Genomic DNA, 18,779 nt, shown 5'->3' on the forward strand with positions numbered 1-18,779 from the left:
AAAGAAGTCAAAAAGAGCCACACATGATTGAAACCCAAAATCAGTAGGACCATTTGTATCAGTACTAAGTCCAAACAAATCTCATTTTTGTGGCACCAGGAGTCTTATCCTGTATTCTGAGAGTGACATTTTTTTTTAAGTTGATGTAAGGGATATAAGCAGTAGATAAGGTTTGTAGATATGTCAGGTTATGAAGTTACTTAAACCCACAGCCCTCTGAAATGAAAATAAAGATGACTGATCTCAGTGAAGGTGTTAAAAAGAATCTATTCCAGCAGTTACATAAGCTGTTTGTGGACTGCTCCCCAAGGGCAATTATTTATCCTTACGAATGCTTGGCTACTTTTCAAAACCTATAATTATCTCAATTGCGGAGTCGTTAATTTCCAGTTTGATCGACTGCTCAAATATTTATTGAAGTACTCACTGAGGGATTATGAATAGAAATGTGTTTGTTATGACAAAGGAATAAGTTCTTCAGGAGTTTTACTTTGAATGGATTTTAATAAATGGGAGAGCTTAATTTCAATTCACCACGATTTCTGAGATCTCCACTTAGTGGATACTTGGTGAGTTGGCATGAATTTATAAGAACAAATGGTGGGAGATGAATGGCATGGTTTGGCATGAGTTCTATTAAACTGGTATGGAATAGTGAGGGGCCATGGGTGTATGAGGGCATGGGTTGGCATGAGTTAGCATTAAGTTGAAACAGAATATGGTGCGGCTGGGAGCATGGGTGTCATGAATTGACATGGGAGGCATGAAAACAGCATGGGCAGTGGGTGGGATATTATAGTGTGTGAGTGTAAGGGCTAGATATATTATAATTTAGGGAATTTAGATACTTTTCAACAATCCAGCTCAGCACCTCTGGCCTCCATCTGGGAAAGTGGTGCCGACTTCATGCTGCACCCACACTTTGAAACAAAACATTGACCCTAATGGGACATTCTCCCCAGAAGGAATTTTCTTGACTCGTACTTATCACCACAGCAGCAAAAAATCCACATGTCAACTGTTTCTATCACCACAAATGTAATCTAACCTGCTGGGCATTGTTTTTTTAATTTAAGATTTTCCGTATTTGCAATACTTTGCTTTTGGATTATTTTGAGTCATTGTTTGAATGAAATATCAACTTACGAAAAGCTGTTTCTAGCCCTTCTAAAAATTGCTCGGCTTGTGGCGAGGTCTGTGGTCATATCACCCGTTATCAGTTTCAGTGTTATTTCACATCATACACAATATAAATTGGAAAGGTTTCTAATTATAGAACTGATATCAAATCATATAAGAGGAAACGAGTCAAGCTGCTGTGACTTCACAATCTGTAGGACTTTGAGCTGATGAACTTTGGACTCTGGATTATTTGATACAATGACAACATCCGTAACACATGAAGTTACCAGGTATGTGATGTAACAATATCAAGAGCTCTTCTTCAAAACAGTTACGTAGAATTGTTATCAATTAACATTATTATTTGGCATTGTTTATGATGTGGGCGCTTCGTGAAAAACATGTAAGATAGATTCCATGCAAATGCAAATTATAGGTGTGATTTTCTAATATCTGTGAGTTAATTTTATAAAAGTCTCAAAATGGTGGACAAATTTCCTCTCTTTTCCATGAGGAAGCAAGAGTTCAACCAAACGCATAATCAGAAATTCTTTCCAATCTTGTTCTTATTAAATACTGGAAGTACATAAAGTTTCTCTATCATCAGTACGGAAATATAAAAAGGAAGTTGTCCTGAGAGAGATAATGGGAACTGCAGATCCTGGAGAATCAGAGATAACAAAGTGTGGAGCTGGATGAACACAGCAGGCCAAACAGCATCTTAGGAGCACAAAAGCTGATGTTTCGGGTTTTTCTGAAGATGGGTCTAGGCCCGAAAGGTCAGCTTTTGTGCTCCTAAGATGCTGCTTGGCCTGCTGTGTTCATCCAGCTCCACACTTTGTTATCAAGGAAGATGTCCTTGCTGGTTTTCTGCAGGTGCAACTCAACTACCTTTCCACTGTAGCCCAGTAAATTATTCTCTTTAGACAATTAACCAACTCTCTTTTGAAAACTATGATTGAACTACCTCTGCCCTACTCTAAGGCAGTACAGTTCAAATTCTAACAATGCACTACATAAAAAAAAAACTTTCCCACGTATTGCCATTGCCTTTCTTGCCAACTCTTTTAAAATGATGCTCTCTGGCTCTCAATCTTTCTGTAAGTGAGAACAGCTTATTACAATCTAGTCTGGCCAAGCCCTAATTATTTTGATTCCCTAATCAAATCTCCTTCTAATATTCTCTTTGACACAGAGAACGCCACAAGCATCTCCAATCTGTCCATGTAACTGAAACTTCCCCCTTTAATGAATATTGTGATTGCTTCCTTCAAGCATTTTCTAAAATGTTATGTCCAGAATGGAACACAATACTCCAGCTGAGGCCAGACTAATATTTTATGTGGGTTTATCATGGAACACAATACTCCAACTGAGGCCAGGCTAATATTTTATGTGGGTTTATCATCATCTTTCTACTCTAAGCCTCTATTTATAAAATCACTCCCTTTACTCCTGGCTACCTCTGATAACTTATGACGTATATTTTTCAGATGCATCTGTTCCCACTTTGGATTTGTATCCTTAATGGTATATTCCTCTCTTTATTCTGTTCTCAAAATGACTCATTTCATCACTTGTCTGCATAAAATCAGAAACGTATCTTTACAATCATCTTATCACATTGTCAATGTCCTTTGAAATCTATCAATCTCCTCTTCAAAGTCAGAATATTTCTAAGTTTTGCACCGTTTGCAAATTAAACTCTGCCTCATATACCCAAGGCTGGATCATCAATAAATATCAAGAAAAGTGATGGATAAAAAAAAACGAAAAAAATGTTTGTCAAAAGTATTTATTTTGGATATAACTGGTGTTTAGACACAAATTGGGGCTTAAATTGTGTCATTTTGAGAAGGCATCATTTCTCTTATGTTTCTATTCACACTTGTTTGCACATCATCGAGTCATAACGTGCAGAAAGAGATTCTTAGCTCAGAACGTCCATGCTTGGTCATCAAGCTTTTTTCTAATTTAGTCCCATTTGCCAGCATTTGGTCCATAGCCTTGAGTGCTGTGATGTTTCAAGTGTTCATCTAAATCCTTTTTAAATGCAGAGATAGTAGGTACTGCCAATGCTGGAGAATCTGAGATAACACAGTGTAGAGCTGGATGAATACAGAAGGCCAAGCAGCATCAGAGGAGCAGGAAAGCTGACGGTTTGGGTCGAGAAACCTTCTTCAGAAAATTTCTTGACCCGAAACGTTAGCTTTCCTGCTCTTCTGATGCTGCTTGGCCTGTTGCGTTCATCCAGCTCTATACCCTTTTTAAATGTGATTGTTTTTGCTTCTACTGTCCTTTCAGGGAGTAGCTTCCAGCGACCCAACACTCTCCAGGTAAAACAAATTTTTCATTTAATCCTCTCTAAGCATTTTTATAATCTATGCCTGCTAGTTTTATTGACCCTTCTTTTTAGGGGAAGTGTTAATTCTTATGTACTCTATCAATATACTTCATAATTTTGTACAACTCAACAAGGTCCCCACTCAGCTTTCTGTGCTCTGTGGAAACAGTGTGTAGCTAAAACATCCCAGTCCCGGCAACAAACTATATATCTCCTAATATCAGTGCATGAAAGGCCTGCCTCAAATGAACCCCCAGGTTTTTCTGTTCCAAATTAAATGCCATCTACCACTCCTCAGCCCATTGATCTAACTGAACAAAATTTCTCTGTAATCTTAGCTAACCTTCTTCACTGTCCACTATACCACCAATTTTGGTGTCATCCACAAACTTACTAAATCATGCCTTCTATATTCTTGTCTAAGTCATTTATATAAACAACAAATAAAAGTTCAGGTGCATAATTCTTTAAAGTTTGCATCACATGTAGGCGGGGGGGTTAAGATGTTGTGTAGCGTGCTTGTCTTCATTATTCAAATCTTCGAGTACAGGAGTTGGGGCATCATGTTGTGGTTGTACAGGACATTTGTGAGGCCTCTTCTGGAATACGGTGTCAAGTTCTAGTCACCCTGTTATAGGAAGGATATTATTAAGCTGGAGAGGGTTGAGAAGAGATTTACCAGGATGTTGCAATGAACGGAGGGTTTGAGTTATAAGGGGCTGGATATGCTGGCATTGTTTTCACTGAAGCGTAGCAGGTTGAAGGGTGACTTTACAGAGGTTTAGAATATAATGAGGAGTATAAATAAGATGAGTGGTGCGTGCCGTTTCCCTAGAGTGGTGGATTTCAAGACTAGGGGCCATATTTTTAAGGTGAGGAGAGAATGATTTCAAAAGGACATGTCGGGCAATTTTTTTACACCGAGAGTGGTTTGTGCATGGAATGAACGTCCAGAGGAAGTGATGGATGCAGGTGCAGTTACAACATTTAAAAGGCATTTGGATAAGTACATGAGAAAAGTTTGGAAGGATATGGGCCAAGTACAGGCAGGCGGGACTAGCTTAGTTTGGAATGATAGTTGGTGTGGACTTGTTGGAACGAACATCTGTTTCCATGCTGTAAGAATGTCTGACTGTCAATCAACACACATAGCAACACTTGACAGAAAACTTTAATAAAAGAAAAATGCTCCCTGATAGGTTTCTTTGCTTTAGGACTGTAACGTAAGGACTTTTACCTTCTTTATTCTTCCAATTTATATCTAAGATTTTGTACCTAGGTTTCTTTGTACCTAGCTTTACAAGGATTGTAATGCTGCTCCTTACACTTTACTTCTTCATTTTTCTAATTTATACCTAAGATTGTGTCCGAAGTGTCCTTGTACCTAAGACGGCACCAGAAATGGAGACTTTTTACTATTTTTGCTATACTCATGTATCTCTGCACTTCAGTATATGTGACAATAAATGTTACTTCTAATTCTAATATTTACAAATGTCAACATAGAGCAGTTTTATTAAAACTGCTGAAAAGAGGTCTATCAAAGCATTTCAATTAAAATTTCTATGACTTGAATAAGTTTAAATCATTGAGAGTGGTGTCAAAACACTTTACTGAATCATTTACTTGCTAAATCGGTGCACGTTAGTTAGTAGACTGCTTCTTAGTAAATTTAAAGATTAAAAGTCTTTTACAAAATGCCAAATTGGCCCTGGACCTGTTTTTAGAGTCTCCTCATATGTTCCCTTACCAGTGTAATTCGAGTAAGAACTATTCAGATAGGGCAAAGACCATCTGGCCCATTGAGCTTGCTCAGCCATCAAAAATATCATGGCTGATTTTAGGTTTCCATTTTCTAATCTACTTTCCACACTCCTTGGTTGCCTGAAAAAACAAATGTATCTTTATCCCAAACTTATATGTAATCAACAACAGAGTCCCCATGCTCTGGCTTCCTCAGATAGTGGAAATACCAACCCTTCATTGTTACCCTGTAAAAAGCATTCAGAATCTTGTGTACATCTATAGGGCCATCTTCTATTTTCCCAAACCCCAGAGAACATATCGGCCTAATTTACTCAACCTCTAATTATAGGAAGGTCTGTCATCACTCTCGTGAAATTCACTGTCCTGTCTCTGCTGCAAATAAATCCTTTCTGAAATATTGACACTAAACTGCATACAGTACTGGAGGTGTGGGACTGGCTATCTGTGACCCAACCAGGTCTGTTTTCCATGTGGACATTTTATAGGGAGCAGGTGGCCAGACCACCACATTCATACCCAGCTTCTCAAGATCAATTCCCAATACATGGTAGGTAGACAGGTACCAAAATCAGCAACCCACCCATCATATGTACATGAATAACTTCAGAGAAATTGACCATGATAACACATAAACTTGCCATGCAAAAATCTGGCTGGCCTGGGCAGCTGAGTGGGAGTGGGGAGGTGGTTATATTTTAAAAGCAGTTCATAAAACCGTGGTGAGAAAAGAGGGATACCATCTCCAGGGGTGCACTTTGTAAATGGGGGATAACCTCCCAAAGTTAATGCCAACTTACCTACCTACCAATCTCAGTGCAAAGCTTACCCCTCATTCCCCTCGTGCCCTTCCTCCCCTGCATAAGCTTGTCAAATCCTGCAGACCCAATAGCTCATACCAGGATCCATGCTGTTTCCAATGTGGGCTTCACTACAGCACTGGCAGCACCCAATACTGAGCTTGTGGCACTGCCACTACTATGGGAGTTGCTGGTCAATCAGCTGTGCCAGCAACTCCTGAGAGCAGGACTTCCTCCCCAGTGACAGGTTGAAGCCCTATAATTTGGCAAAGTAGTGTGCCCGCAGTGTACCAAGGCTGAGGATTGGGTATTGTTTTGATTTCATCACGAATTTTCTTTTCAAGAAGGCAAGCAGTCTGTTGACTTTGTAATTTTTAGACCATGTTCTCAGCAAAGTTTCACACAAATGACAAAAGGCATTCATATTCTTGTTCCCTAAATTCCTTGGAATAAAATTTGCTTTTCCATATTGCTCGCTGTGCTGAATGCCAACTTTCTTCTTCTCGTATAAGTACCTGTAAATCTCTCTGAAAATTGACATTTAAAAGTTTCATACTTTTCAAAACAATATTCAGCTTTTCTATTGCAATGAATAAAGTGAATAAAACCACACTTTCCCACATTTTTCTCCATCTACCATCTTGTTGTCTGTATCTCTTTTCAGCATCTATGTGTCCTCGCAATTTATGTCCCTATTTAGCACAAAAAACAGAAATTGCTGGAGAAACTCAGCGGGTCTGGCAGCAGGGTCATCGAGTCATACAGCACAGAAACAGATCCTTCAGTCCAACCAGTCAATGCCAAACATAGTCCCAAACTAAACTAGTCCCATCTGCCTGCTCCTGGCCCATATCCCTCCAAACCTTTCCTACTCGTGTACTTTACCAAATGTCTTTTAATCCTTGTAATTATGTACACATCCACTACATCCCTAGGAAGCTCATTCTACACATAAACCATCCTCTATATGAAAGAAACCGCCTCTCATGTCATTTTTAAATCTCTGTCCTCTCACCTTATAATTGTATCCCCAGGTCTTGAAATTCCCTATCCTAGAGAAGAGGCAACCACCATTAACCCAATCTATACCTCTCATTGTCTTATAAATTTCTGTAAGATCGCCTCTCAACCAATGAGAAAATTCCCATCCTATCCTATCACCAGAGGAGCCTCCCACTCTCTGGGTGACATGTCCATCCTGGGCCTCCTCCAGTGTCACAATGACATCACCTGGAAACTGAAAGGGCAGAAGCTCATGTTCCACCTCAGGAGCCTACAGCCCAATGTTCTCAATGTGGGCTTTACCACTTTCAAAATCTCCCCACCCCCCGGCCTCATCACATGACCAACCCTCTTTCTCATTCCCGTCTCCTTGACCTGACACAACCTGTCCATCTAAGATAACAAAGTGTGGAGCTGGATGAACACAGCAGGCCAAGCAGCATCTCAGGAGCACAAAAGCTGACGTTTCGGGCCTAGACCCTTCATCAGAGAGGGGGTTGGGGAGAGGGAACTGAAATAAATAGGCCTCCCCGTCTTTCCCTATTTATTCCAATTCCCTCTCCCCACCCCCTCTCTGATGGAGGGTCTAGGCCCGAAACATCAGCTTTTGTGCTCCTGAGATGCTGCTGGTCCTGCTGTGTTCATCCAACTCCACACTTTGTTATCTTGGATTCTCCAGCATCTGAAGTTCCCATTATCACTGATACAAGCACAACCTGTCCGTCTCCTCTCCCACCTATCCATCCCTCCCACCTCACTGACAAATCCCCACCACTGCCTACCTGCACTCACCTATCACCATCCCACCTATCTTTCACAGGCCCATCCCTCCTCTCTATTTATTTTGGAGCTCCCTTCCCCCTCCCCCATTTTTAAAGAAGGGTCCCAACCTAAAATATCAACATTCCTGCTCCTCTGATGCTGCCTGGCCTGCCGTGTTCCTCCAGCTCCACACTGTCCTGTCTCTGACTCCAGCATCTGCAGTTCTTACTATCTCTGCGTGAGTTATAACCCCATTGTAACAGCTCTGGGAAGCCCCAAACTGAAAACTACAGAGCTTTGTTAGAAAATGCTGCCAGAGGTAATTCACACAAAGAAAATGTTATTTTATAGACATTTTCTTTAATTTCTTGTGAATGTTATGAACTTTAATTTCTTAATTTTGTTAGAAATGTTAGTTCTAGTCGTAAATTGTCCCCTTCATGAAAACTGCAAGTGCCATATTGACATTTTTTAACCTTCTTGATTCATATATGCCCTTCCTAATCAGTTACAATTCATTGATATTTTATGGAAAAAAAATGAACCTGTATTTAGGACACTTCTGAATTGTAGTCATTGTTATCATTTCTCTGAAGTATTAGCTTCTAATTCACATGTATGTTTCACAAAGATGAATTAAAACTGTTGTTACTTTGTTTCTAAAATTTTAACTGAGGGATAAATATTAACCAAAATATCATGAGAACTCCCCTTTTTGAATAGCTCGACAGGATCTTTACTATCAATGTGAGACAGTAAATGGTATGTACTTCTTTCTTATTATGGCACTTCCTCGTTATTGCATAGGAATGCCAATTGAGATCAGACACTCAGATTCTGAAGATGGTTTTGAATACACACCCATCTGACTCTGAAGCACATGTACAAATATTAGTCATTACAAGAGTTTTTAAAAACACACTAGTAAATTCCCTGTGTTGTAGGTCATGCTCAGTTATAGAATCATAGAGCCTTAGAGATGTACAGCGGAAATAGACACTTCAGTCCAACCCGTCCATGCCAACCAAATATCCTAAACTGATGTAGTGCCATTTGCCACCATTTGCCCATATCCTTCCAAACCCTTCCTATTCATGCACCCATTCAGTTGCAATTGTGCCAGCCTCCACCAACTCTTCATTCCAAACACGCACCACCCTCTGTTTGAAAAGGCTGCCGCTTATGTTACTTTTATATCTTTCCCCTCTCACCTTAAACCTATTCACTCTAGTTTTGGACTCGTCTACCCTGGGAGAAAGACCTTGGCTATTCACCCTATCCACGGCCCACATGATTTTGCAAACCTTTATAAGAACGCCCCACACCTTCTGATGCTCCAGGGAAAATAGCACCAGCCTATTCAGCCTCTCTTTCAAGCTCAAACCTTCCAACCCTGGCAACATCCTTACAAATCTTTTCTGCACCTTTTCCAGTTCCACAACACATTTCCTACAGCAGGGAGACCAAAATTGGAAACAGTATTCCAAAAGTGGCCTAACCAATGTCCTGTACTGCCACAACATGACATCCCAACACCTGTACAAGCATATCAAATGCCTTCTACACTATCGTATCTACCTGCAACTCCACTGTCAAGGAACTGTGAACCTGCACTCCAAGGTCTCTTGGTTTGGCAATACTCTGCATCATCCTACCATTAAGTGTATAAGTCCTGCCCTGATGTGCCTTATCAAAACGCAACACCTAACATTTATCTAAACTAAATTTCATCTGCCACTCCTTGGCCCATCACCCCATCTGATCAAGGTCCCATTGTACTGTGAGGGAACCTTCAATAACCACCAATTTTGGTGTCATCTACAAACTTACTAACAATACCTCCTACATTCATATCCAAATCATTTATTTAAATGACAAATAGCAGTAAACACAGCACCAATCCTTGCAGCACACCACTGGTCACAGGCCTCCAGTCCAAAAAGCAACCCTCCACCACCACCATCTGTTTCTTACTTTAAAGCCAATTTGTATCCCGATAGCGAGCTCTCCCTAGATTACATGTGATTTCACGTTGCTAATCAATCTACTATGTGGAACTTTGTCAAAGGCCTTGCTGATGCCCATACAGATATCATCTACCCCTCTGCCTTCATCAATCTTCTTTGTCACTTCTGTAGAAAACTCAATCAAGTTAGTGAAAAATGATTTCCCACACACAAAGACATGTTGACTATCCATAATCCATCCTTGCCTGTCAGAAAACCCTTCAATAACTTATCCACCACTGATGTCAGGCTCACCAGGCTATAGTTCCCCGGTTTTTCCTTACCATCTTTCTTACGTAATGGCACCACATTAGCCAACCTCACCCATGGCTATCAATGATACAAATATCTCAGCCAGGAGCACAGCAACCAATTCCCAAGGTTCCCACAAAGTTCTGTGGCACACCTGAAAAGGCTTTACTTGATGGTCAGTAGGCCCTCAACAATGAGATTCAAAGGGCTTTCCCAATGACTGTAAAACTTGAAGGCTCATCAATATGCAGACTGGTGTTCTTTAATTTTCTCTTGAAGTTCATTCTACTAGTAGATGAAATATTGGACATAGTCAACAATTCTGGTAGTATCTGTTGACAGAAAAACAGAGAGAATAACAACATCAATCAGAAGCCTGTAACCCTGACTTTATGTGAACTCATACAGCATGGAAACAGACCTTTCAGTCCTCTCGTCCATGTCCATAAAGTTTCCCAAAGTAAACTAGTCCCATTTGCTGCATTTCACCCATATCCTTCTAAGCCTTTCCTATTCATGTATCTGTCCAAATGTCTTTTAAATCTAGTAACTGTCCCTGCTACCCTGGCAGTTCATTCCACATATGAACAACCCTCTTTGTGAAAACCCCCAGGTCCCTTTTAAATCTTTCTCCTCTCACCTTAAAATTATGTCTTCCAGTTTTGAACTCCCAACTCAAGGGAAAAGACTTTTGCAATTCACCTTATCTATGCTCCTCACGATTTTTAAAACCTCTATGAGGTCACCCTTCAACCAGTGAAAGAAGTCCCAGCCTATTCAGTCTTTCCTGTAACACAAGCCCTCCAGCCCCAGTTACATTCTTGTAAATATTTTCTGCAGCCTCTCCAATTTAATGATCTCCTTCCTATAGCCGGGCAACCAAAATTGCATGCAATACTCCAAAAGTGGCATCAGCAACATTCTGTACAACCACAACATGACATCCCAACTCCTAAAGTCAATGGTCTGAGTGATAAAGGCAAGCTTACCAAACAGCTTCTTCACTACTCTCTCCATCTGTGATGCAACTTTCAATGAACTATGTACCTGAGTCCCTAGGTCTCTCTGTTCTACAACATGTCTCAGAACTCTAAAATTAACTGTGCAAGTCCTGCCCTTGTTTGTTTCACCAAAATGCAACAGCTCGCATTTATCTAAATTAAACTCCACTAGCCACTCCCTAGTCCATTGGCCCAATTGATCAAGATCCCATTGTACTGTTAGATAACCTTCTTCGCTATCAGCTGTACCACCAATTTTGGTGTAATTAGCAAACTTATTGACCATGCTTCCTTAACTAAATTGTTTATATAAATGACTAACAACAGTAGCCCAACATTGTTCCCTATGGAATACCGCAGTTCACAGGCCTCCAGTCTGAAAAATAGCCATCCATCACCACCTTCGTTCTCCTAACATCAAATCAATTTCGTATCTAGTAGCAAGCTCTCCCAAACTATTACCTCAAATGGCTTTTTTCTGATTATGTAATCATTGGCACCCCAGGTCTGTAGGGATACTGGCTTGGAGTACAACATGAACATTGATCCATTGTCCCCAGATCTCGTCAATCTGTTTGAAACCTTCTGCACTTCACTCACCATTCAAAGAAGACACATTCAAACTATCTCATGTCCATTTGGCACACCATATACAGCAACCTTTCTGAGCAGCATCCACCAACAAATATCCTTTGAGTGAAGGGTGGAAAATACCACAAGTCACTAATAAGTTCCTTGTGACAAGTCCCATCTAGTGAATCTACCTGTCTCCAAACTGTTCATTTGTGTACCAGGCTAATTCCACCCTTACAATACCAATGATGTTGTGGTGAAGCAACCATGGGTCCAAAGTGTACATTCTAAATGCCCACAGCCAGAGAAATCAGGCATGATAGAAAATTGGCCAAGTTAAATTAAACCGAAGGCAGCAGTTATAGGCTACACAGAAGAATGGAAACCAAGGTCAGAGAGGTCACAAAGATTCAGGGAGAACCAATTATAACCAGCCCAAAAGTTTTGTATTAGAGAAGTATCAATCAAACTTTCAGGCACATTGAATTCCAAATAGTTCCTGAAATCATGCAACGTCCCCCAGCATAGCAGCAGTGAAGAGTGTTCGTGTGAACCCATTAGAGGCTTGGAACACAACTGGGGACCCTATTGGTCAAAGGCCACAACATTTTCGGGAAAGTTTGGGGCAGGAGGGTTGTGAACACACATACCTGCAAGCTAGCTTCTCGGTGAAGATTCGACCTGGCCCAGCAGCAGAATTCTGACCACCTGGAGAGAGAGTGAGAAAAAGAGAGAGAGAGACAGAGAGAGAGCGAGAGAAAGTGGTGATCTGCCTTGATCTGCAGGACCAACCTTCTTGGCTCAGAACCAGCCCTACATCAGAGAAGAAAGCGATTCAATGGCCCATTTCGAACATGTGGATCATTGAGAGTAATATCCTTTCTCAGAAGGATAGAGCTAGACAGAGATTAAATATTGTGGAAATTTTGGAAACGCTCATATATTTTTTAATAAAGAATAGTTTGTTAACAAAATCAAGTTGAAGCACAAGAGTGATAGGAGCACTTGGATAGAGTGTTTTAAAACCATGATATATGAGGTAATTGATCCAGATCTGAAAGGTCTTGGAGACATTTATCTGGTCATTGCATTATGGTAATAAAGAACTAATAAGTGCAAAGTCAACCATTTAACTTTCAGCAGAATGATTAGGAGAGATTAATAGGGCCAAGTGTATCTTCCTGACTCCGTATTGTTACTTTCGAAGCCAATTTTACGTGTTTTTTGATGTACTGTAATTTAGTTCTAATCCACACTACATGAAGAGATCAAAATTAAAATCACTATGAGAGGGTGGTACCTTTCTGGCCTGAGCTAAAGAAGAGTTTGGCGAAATGGTGGTGGACTTGAATTCAAACACATTTCTGTCTTTACTGAAATTAGGTTCTGAGCGGAAAGGTCCCAAATTGACCTTACTGCTCTGTCACCAATTGAGGCCCATCAATGTCCAAATAATGACCTCATCCAACACGGGCTGCAATTATTTCAGCTTCAGGCCAAATGCAAAAGAATCAGCCTACCCAACTGGCTAACCATTGCAGACAGACTGTCAGTGGACCGGGGTTTCTTAATCTGCACTAATCTATGCACAATGGTGAGCTAAACCCAAAGCAAGGATATGGCTACTGAAAACCATCCCACTGCTATCATTTCTGACCTGCTGCCTCTCTCTCCCCACAGTCCCAAATTCCAAAAACTCCCCAAATTGCATTTAGCTTTGTTATTAGTGACCCTGCATCCGTCCAAACATTCATTTGCTTATGAACGAAGGCACTCTCACCTGTAAATCTATAGAGGCAGATCTTAATTAAAACCAAAGAGGTCAGAAGGTCAGTGGGCTTGGAATGGATAATGGCGGATGGCCTTTCTTCAGATATTGATACAGTGATGGAAGGGAAGGAAGAGTCAGAGATGGATCAGGTGAAGGTGAGAGAAGGATGAAAATTGGAAGCAAAAGTGTAGGGGCCCTTGTGGTGCAGGGGTAGCCTCTCTATCTTAGGGGCAGGAAGTTTGGGTTCATGTCTCACTTGCCCTTGAGGTGCATCACGGCGCATTTGAACATGTTTTAGAAAATATTTGGAATCAAAATTGATCATTTTTCCAATTCCCAATGACAGCAGCAAGCAGTACTGCTGGTATAATATTTGTAACAGAGAAAGATTTGTGAGTGGGGGTCCAAGAAGGATCGGGGCAAGGAATATTCCACATTCCCCACAAAGAGAAAGGTGTCACTTAATGGGTACACATAGCCACACCTCTGACATGGAAAAAGTGAGATGAGTAAAGGTTGTTTAAAGTGATAACAAGCTTAGCCAGGTGAAGGAGGTGTGGTGGATGGGATTATCCATGTCTGTTTTCAAGGAAGAAGCAGAAAGTCTTCAGACCATCCTGATAAAGAGCAGATGTGTAGCAGGATTGGACATCCAGGAAGAAGCAGCAGCTAGGTCAAAATTGTGTAACAAGGGAGCAAGAAAATACAGAGTCAAGATTTAGAAGAAAAAAGCTCAGTGGGGCAGGAACACGCTGAAATGGTGGGTCTGCTAGAGCAATCCAATTTGTGGATATTGGTTAGGAGGTAGATGGGGGACAGTGCAGTGTTAAGGGACTATGTATTGGGACATCTCCAGAGGAGTTGAGGTCAGTGGCAGTCCTGGAAGAAGCAGAGAGCCATCAAACCATCCTAACTGGGGATGGACAGTACAGATATTCTATAGTTATTATGAAGAGGCAATGACTAGGACCAGACAGCTAAACACTGATTTTCCATGTTGCAGTCATGATTCAGGGTTGGAAGGTGGTTAGCAGGAAGTGTCTGAGTGATGTTGTAGACTTGCTCGCTGAGCCAGTGTATTTGGCCGCAGATGTTTCGTCACCCTGCTCAGTAATATCGTCAGTGTGCCTCCAGTGAAGCGTTGGTGTTCTGTCCCACTTGTTTATTTATATGCCTTGGTTTGCTGTGGTTGTTGGCATTACTTCCGGTTCTATTCCTCAATGGTTTGTATATCGGGTCCAGTTCAATGTGCTTGTTGATGGAGTTCCAGTTGGAATGCCAGGTCTCCAGGAATTCCCTGGCATGTCTCTGCTTGGCTTGTGCTATTATGGATGTGTTGTCCCAGTCGAATTTGTGTCCTTCTTTGTCCATGTGTATTGAGATCAGTGAGAATGGGTCATGTCTCTTGGTGGCTAGTTGGTGTCCGTGTATCATTATTGTCCGTTTTCTTCCAGTTTGGCCTAGGTTTTTCACAGACCTTGCATGGTATTTTGTATATTATGTTAGTTTTAATGGTTGTGTGTATGGGATCCTTTATGTTCTTCAGTAGCTGTCACAGGGTGGTTGTTGGTTTGTGATCTACTCTCATACATAGAGTTCTGAGTAGTGTCATGGTCGTCATCATCATCATCATAGAATCCTTACAGTGTGGAAACAGTCCCTTTGGCCCAACAAGTCCACACTGACCCTCAGAGCATCCCACCTAGATCCATCCCCCTATAAACCCATCTAATCTGCACGTCCCTGAACACTACAGGCAATTTAGCATGACTAATCCACTAGCCTGCACATCTTTGGACTGTAGGAGGAAACCAGAGCACCCAGCGGAAACCGACACAGACACGGGGAGAATGTGCAAACTCCACATAGATAGTCGCCCGAGGATGGAATCGAACGCAGATCCCGAGCGCTGTGAGGCAGCAGCACTAAGCACTGTGCCACTGTGCCACCATGCCACTTGCAAGAAGGGCATTGTTTAATACAACTCTGTACGGTGGACTGAGAGACATGGGTGATCACCCTACAGAAACCTGGAAGTGATTTTAACAACCAACAGAGAAGAATGACCCTCAGCAATACATTCCACTGTAGTAAGTTGCATAAACTTTTGACAAAATACCTGATTACCTCCAGGCTCCTCCTTCATTAATCTCCTGGAATATTGTGACCAGTTCTGGTCACCCAGCTACGGGAAGGATATTATCAAGCTGGAAAGGGCTGATTAGAGATTAACCAAGATGTTGCTGGGTATGAAAGTTTGAGTTATAAGGAAAGGCTGGATAGGCTGGGAATTTTCTCACTGCGGCATAGGAGGTTGAGATGTGACCTGAAAGAAGTTTATAAAATAACGATAGGTATAGATAGAGTTGATGGTAGATGGAGAATTTCAAGACTGGGCAGCACAATTTTAAGGTGAGAGGAGAGAGATTTAAACAAAAGGCATAAAAGGCAACATTTTTACACCATGTCTGATATGTCTCTGGTATATGGTAGGGTGACGAGTGTGTCTGGCAATGTTGTAATTTCTTGTTGTGGTCTGTAATGGAGGTAATGGCAGATTGCGCTTTTTGGGTATCCGTTCCTTTTAAAAACTCTGTGTAAGTGTTTCTGTTCTGCTTTGGCGCAATTCCATGTTGCTGCAGTGTGTTGTGACCAATTTTAATAATGTCCTGATGCAGCTTCGCTTATGGGTGTTCCGGTGGTTGCTAGAGTAATTAAATATCTGGTCTGTATGTGTGGTCTTCCTGTATACACTAGTCTGGAGTTCCCCATTGTTATTATGTTCTACCATTATATCTAGGAATGGTAGTCAGTTATTATTCTCTTTTATGAATTTTATTCCAGTGAGGATGTTGTTTGTGTGTCGGTGGGTTCCTTCTAGTCCGATGTGTTTGATTATTACGAAGGTGTCATCTACATAGCGGACCCAGAGATTGGGTTGATTAGTGGGGAGCACTGTCTGTTCTAACCTTTGCATTACCACTTCTGCAACCAGTCCTGATATTGGGGACCCCATTGGTGTTCTGTTGATTTGTTTGATATACAGTCGTTGAAGTTGTAGTGGGTTGTGTGGCACAGATTCAGCAGTTTCGGGGTGCAGATTAGGGAGCAAGAAGATCAAAGAAAGGCAGGTTAGAGGAGGTGACGGCTATCCCAGTGCCATGTTGTGTAAAAAACCCATCTAGTTCACTCATGTTCTTTAGGGAACAAAATCTACCATCATCCTCTGACCAATCTGTGTCTCCACATCCACAGCAATTAGTGGACGGTAACAAATGCTGACACCCACATCTAATGAATGAATTTTACAAAATTAAAATGATTGTGCCATGTCTCCGATAAGTTCACTTATCCTCTTTTGAACATTTCCCTCATGTAAATGCACCGAATTATATTCATGGCCATCACCTTGGCCTTGCCATCTCACAAGGTTTTGTCATTTTGAAATAAAGTGAGAGAATGTTGGACTAATACAGCAGGTCTGGCAACATCTTTGGAGAGAAAACCAGGGTTAAAATTTACAGTCTGATCTGACTCTTCGGCATATCAAAGATGAGTTATGTCGATCACAGATTGAACCATCTCTGATTTTTTTCCACATGTGAACTCACCTGCTAGCTGCACTGCAAACCCCTCACCTCCTGTACCATCCCCATATTTCAATCTTGCCTCCTTCTGTATTCATCCCTGGAAAAGTGTATTCCCCAATCCACTTACAATTTTACATTCAAGATCCCAACTGACCACCCTGCAGCCCACCTTCCATTACATAAAAACTGCAGCAAATGACTACTTTATCAATCACAAGCACACCCACACACACCTTAATCTTTGATGCGACATCCTGAATAAAACCATTACTCTCCCTTGCCTTTGTTGTTTGCTTTTTCAGAGCACCATCGCTGCTTTCTTATGCTCAAAGGATGATGCTTAAATGGAAAATGGTTAGCAACTGGTTTAGCTATTCACTGTCAGATCTGGTGGGACCCCATAAAGCATTATTCAGAACTAAACCCATCTGCAAATAGAGCTCACTATCCCAAGATTAATGTGGAATGCAGCAATAACCCCGGCTTCTCTTTTTTTCCTGCAAAAGTCTTCTTAAACCCTTCACCCCTCCAACATTAAGACCATGGAACACATGGGATGTTTTTGTTAGAAATTATACCATCTAATTGTCTACCTCTGTGAATATCCTCCCTCCCACAAGCCCATCAAGCCAAATTTTTCTTGTAAGTTCCTTCCTGCTCAGAGAGTGATTGGGGCATGGACTGCATTGCCAAAAAGGATAGTGGAGTCAGCCTCATTTGGGGCATTTAAGCAGCTATTAGAAAGGCATATGAATGATAGTATAAGGTAGGGGTGGAGGTTAGATAGACCTGAGCATTGAGGTAAAATTTTGGCACAACATCGTGGATCGAATGGCCTGTACTGAGCTGCACTGTTCTATGTTCTATGCTCTAGCCCTCAGCCCACAACCTTCTCCAGTTTCTATCTTTGCTCACGCATCTCTGAGCTCATGTTATATGTGAGACTCACCTTCTGCTTTCTCAACATTGTTCCTTTATGCTTCTGACCACCTAACTTCCTTTCTTAGTCAGCACATGAGGTAACATTGTTAATCGTTCTCCTTCCTTAGGTACTGTTTCTCACTCCTTCAAAACTGCTGTCCTCACCCTTCAATCTAACACTTTTGCAAACTAGAGATAACAAAGTGTGGAGCTGGATGAACACAGCAGGCCAAGCAGCATCTTAGGAGCACAAAAGCTGACGTTTTGGGCCTAGATCCTTCATCAGAAAACTTTTGCAAGCTACTGGTGCAATCTCCCATTCCTGTTGAAAGTGTTACTGCCCAAACCCGGCCCATCTTTCCCAGAACTGTGTCCCTGAAATTAACGTTTCGAGTTCAGTGACCCTTCCTCAGAACCAGAAGCAAACACTAACTCTGTTTTCTCCCTCACAGATGCTGCCAGGCCTGCTGAGCTTTTCCAGCAACTTTGTTTTTGTTCCTGATTTATAGCATCCCCAGTTCTTTCAGTTTCTCTTGAATTATTTGATTAATCTGTCATAACATTAAGAGCAGGTTTCAGTTAAGATTCTTCAGATAATCAAGATATAGATTCTGAAGTATTTTATAGGTCCACATATATACAAAGAAACTCAGTAAAAGCATCAGAGAAAAAGGTTTAAACCAGTTTCAGACAGTCAAAGCAGGCCACTCCTACCATTACAGGGACGAATGAACACAAAAGTTAGCAGATATTGGAATGCGGCTTGAAAGAACACATTAAGGCAGAACTTGTTGGCTAAAGAATTCTGACACTAGGTGTAACCACATAATTTTGTTGGGACTAATCAAAAAACATTATTCTTTTGTATTCC

This window comes from Stegostoma tigrinum, chromosome 6, assembly GCF_030684315.1.
Source record: "Stegostoma tigrinum isolate sSteTig4 chromosome 6, sSteTig4.hap1, whole genome shotgun sequence".
Classification (NCBI taxonomy): Eukaryota; Metazoa; Chordata; class Chondrichthyes; order Orectolobiformes; family Stegostomatidae; genus Stegostoma; species Stegostoma tigrinum.